Below are 3,626 nucleotides of genomic sequence, written 5' to 3'. Positions count from 1 at the left end.
AAAAAAGGAGGCATGTCTCCTCCCATACATACTAAAAACTTCTTAATACATAATAAGTATTTTAAATTTGTTATGGAGATTTATTTTATAAGTGCCGTACTGACAGAATAAATTTCATTAAATGGAAAAGGGAGAGCTGGGTTCCGCCTTATAATCTAAAGCTCTCTTGAGGCATTTGCTACAGTAATGAGAAGTTATATGTTTCGTATTGATTTCGTATTGTTTCGTATTTCGTATATGTTTCGTATTTCGTATATGTTTCGTATTGAAGAATTTATATGTTTCGTATGCCTAGCTCGCAGACGAGATTTTATAATTTTATAGTTTTAAACGGCCTAAATACCGTAACTCGCTTAAAAAATAAAGAGCTATAACGAAATGGGCACAGAAATAAAATCTAACATCATTAAATTATTTTTCATATTTGTATAAAAACGTGGGGTGAAACCCGCGGGTATAAGCTAGTACATACATATATTACTCTTCAATTTCAAATCAGGCCTATTACATGCGCCCCACGCTTTTCATTTTCAATCTCATAAATTGTTTATAATGACTTTGTAAGCTTTTGATCGAGTTTTGGTTATATGTTGGTAGGCTGGTCGATCTACTTCTCCATGTGCAAGAAAAACACTTTTCTCCACTTCTTTGCCCAACGTTTCGCTACCAGTTTATAATAACTTTTGCTAAAATTTCAAAATCAAAAGATATCAAAACAAGTTCTATGGGACTGAGAAATATTATTTTCTAATTTTAGTCTATTTATAAAAGCGTGGTACATTAAAAAGTTTTTTTTTTAATTTATTTTATACTTTTTAGTCTTGTCTGTATAAAATTTTTCAATATATACTAAAATAATTCAACTTGCAGTGAAAAGAGAACAGAAGACTATGCAAGCAAAATATTGTTTGCTCACATTTAGTATATGCATACATATGTACATACATACATATAGCAGCAATTAATTTCATTTAAAGAAATGGCGTGTCGTCCATTTCCACTGTAGCGTATGTAGTGGATATTTTTAACTTCTTCTGGCGAGGCGACATCTATCTCTAGAGTTTTACTAATTGTATGTCTTTGATATGATACCTACGACGAGGTTGATATCTAGACAAGGTTTGCCATAAATACCTTTGCTATATTTATAGTATATGGTGGTCTGGACATACAACATTGCAAGTTGATAAAAGCGTTGTAATCTGGACATACAACATTGCAAGTTGATAAAAGCGTTGTAATAATAAAATGAATTACAAAAACTGAAATCGAAAAACGTTGATGAAGTTACAGATTACCAAATTCTGAAACAGCCAAAGAAATGAGAATGAAGAATTCTTTTTAAAAACCTTTTGAAAAACCTGACATATGTATCTGGTCTGCAGCCCGGTTCCCATTTTTCTTAACGACCGATATTCGTTATTGATATTGAACGACGTTTGTAGCTTGCAGTAGCGAATAGGCTATTCTCAAAAACACACTTAACGACAGAATTCGTTAGACATGTCGATAGAGAAGTTTACGACGATTGTCGTTAATTACAAAGACAAATATGGCAATATTGACGTTTGACACTCAATATTTAAAAGAAACTTTTTATTGATGCGCGTATTATTGTGTCGGGATTGTTGTTTGTGAATACAATATGAAAGAAAAGAGCAAGAGCTACTACGGAGCAGTACCATAGGATGCTGCACTGCTTATTTAACAAAAAGGCCTCGTGCAAGGCGAATTTAATAAGGGGTATAAGCCGTATATAAGTAAAAAATTACACTATCAAATTATACGCGCAATTACAGTATGAATTACAACAAACACATCATTTTGACGTTATGCTTTCCACGTCTAAAAACTCAGCTTTGGCTCTAGTTTTCGACGTAACGGTACTTGAAAATTTCCTTAAATTTAAAGTTTTTTTACAAATAACTCCAACAAAGTCCGTTAAACTCATTTTATCAAACTTTTTCGCGTGCCTATTTTTTAATATGACCTTCACTTTTAGAAGCAGTCATGTTAAACATTTTATTGAAACAACACTAAAACTGAGTTATTTACAAACAAGTTAAAATTGAAGCAAATGTTCAAGTATCGTTATCTCGAAAACCGGAGCCAATCTGACAAAACGGGGGAGCCATTGAATTTAGAATGCCCCAATTAAGTGAGATCAACTTTCAAAACCTTTGCCAATGTTTTCAACTTGCACAGTGTAATAAATAAAGAGAACAATAATAAAAAGCACATCTATATGTGATAAATGTTTATTTATAAGTTATTTTTTATTATAATAGTTTGCTTACCGAAGAATTTTGCCTAATTTTTCTCAATAAAAACTTAAAACAATTTTATCGTTAGGTTTTTCAACGACAAAATATTCGAAGCTAGGCTATCGACAAATTTCGTTAGACAACTGTCAGAGCTACCGACAATATTCGCTAAAAGTGTGCTTGAGAATTGCATTTAACGAAACTTGTCGGAATCGTTAGCTAACGATACGAATATTGTCGTTAAGAAAAATGGGAATCCCACTACTGGTTTGTTAGCGCTGTTTATACCACGATCTCGCCATTATGCTAGATTCTAGTTGTTTCTTAAAAATACTTGACATCCGCATACGCGGATGTTAGCTGTTAGATATTCGTATCCGCATTCGCATCCGCGGATGTCTAAAATTCCACATTCGCAACATCCCTAATATATACATGCAATCGCAATAAGACAAATGGAAAGCACTTCATGGTTTTTTAACATCTGATGCTTAAGCCGTATATAAGAGTTAGTTGTTAGTAAAATTATTATTTTCAATTACAAACTTCACCATTCAGCCAAATTAATGCATTAGAATTGGAATTCAGTTACAGTAAGTACAGTGGAAATTTGGAAGAAAAAACACTTCCTAACATCTTTTTTCGTTGAATACAAAAAAGCGACAGATAAGGGAATCCAGCTGAAATATTTGACTGGTTGTGAACTCATAAATATGTATTGGATTATATTTGGATGATTGGACAATGGAATAGCGATAGCTCATACTCCCATAGCAAATCGGGATAACTCGCAATAAAATCCAGCCTCTTGTGGTGACTTTTGCAACAGAATTAATTTAATTGGACCTTCTATAACACTGTGGGGACGCTAAAATTACACAAAAACAAGTAAAAAAGTCTAAGTTCGGGCGGAGCCGAACATTAAATACCCGGCGCAAGAATTAAATATATGTTTTTTCACCTTTCCGAAACCTACCGCTAGATGGTAAGCCGGGGTGTATCAATTTTGAGTAAATTAGCGTCCTTAAATCTCGAAATATTGAAGTTTCAAGCATTTCTGAAATTTACCGTTATATGAGAAGCGGCCGTTATTTGACTCCGATTTCAATAATTTTCAACGTTTTGCTTATATGTGGCAAGCACAATAACCACACCGAGTTTGGTACAAATTGGTAGAACGGTTACCGATATACATATATGTGATCATAAGTGGGCGGTGCCACGCCTATTTTCCAAAATTTTACCATTAACGTATTTCTTGGTAAAGAATCGTTGCAAGCATCAATTTTGAATAAATTAGCTTCAATATCTACTGATTTATCGAAGATTTTGTATTTCTCTAAATTACCGTTATATGAGATG

At 33.1% G+C, this 3,626-nt stretch overlaps 1 protein-coding gene across 1 annotated transcript in view; it reads left to right on the top strand.

Annotated features, from left to right (window-relative positions):
* LOC118733089 (peptide deformylase, mitochondrial-like) overlaps nt 1-3,626 on the top strand; it is a 131,857-nt gene that overhangs the window by 37,748 nt on the left and 90,483 nt on the right. The window lies entirely within an intron of this gene.

This window comes from Rhagoletis pomonella, unplaced genomic scaffold (assembly GCF_013731165.1).
Source record: "Rhagoletis pomonella isolate Grant_MI unplaced genomic scaffold, Rhpom_1.0 Rhpom_scaffold_00001, whole genome shotgun sequence".
In the NCBI taxonomy this organism is placed as follows: domain Eukaryota; kingdom Metazoa; phylum Arthropoda; class Insecta; order Diptera; family Tephritidae; genus Rhagoletis; species Rhagoletis pomonella.
The sequence above is the reverse complement of the archived record's forward strand: the minus strand, read 5'-3'. Positions and strand labels throughout refer to the sequence as shown.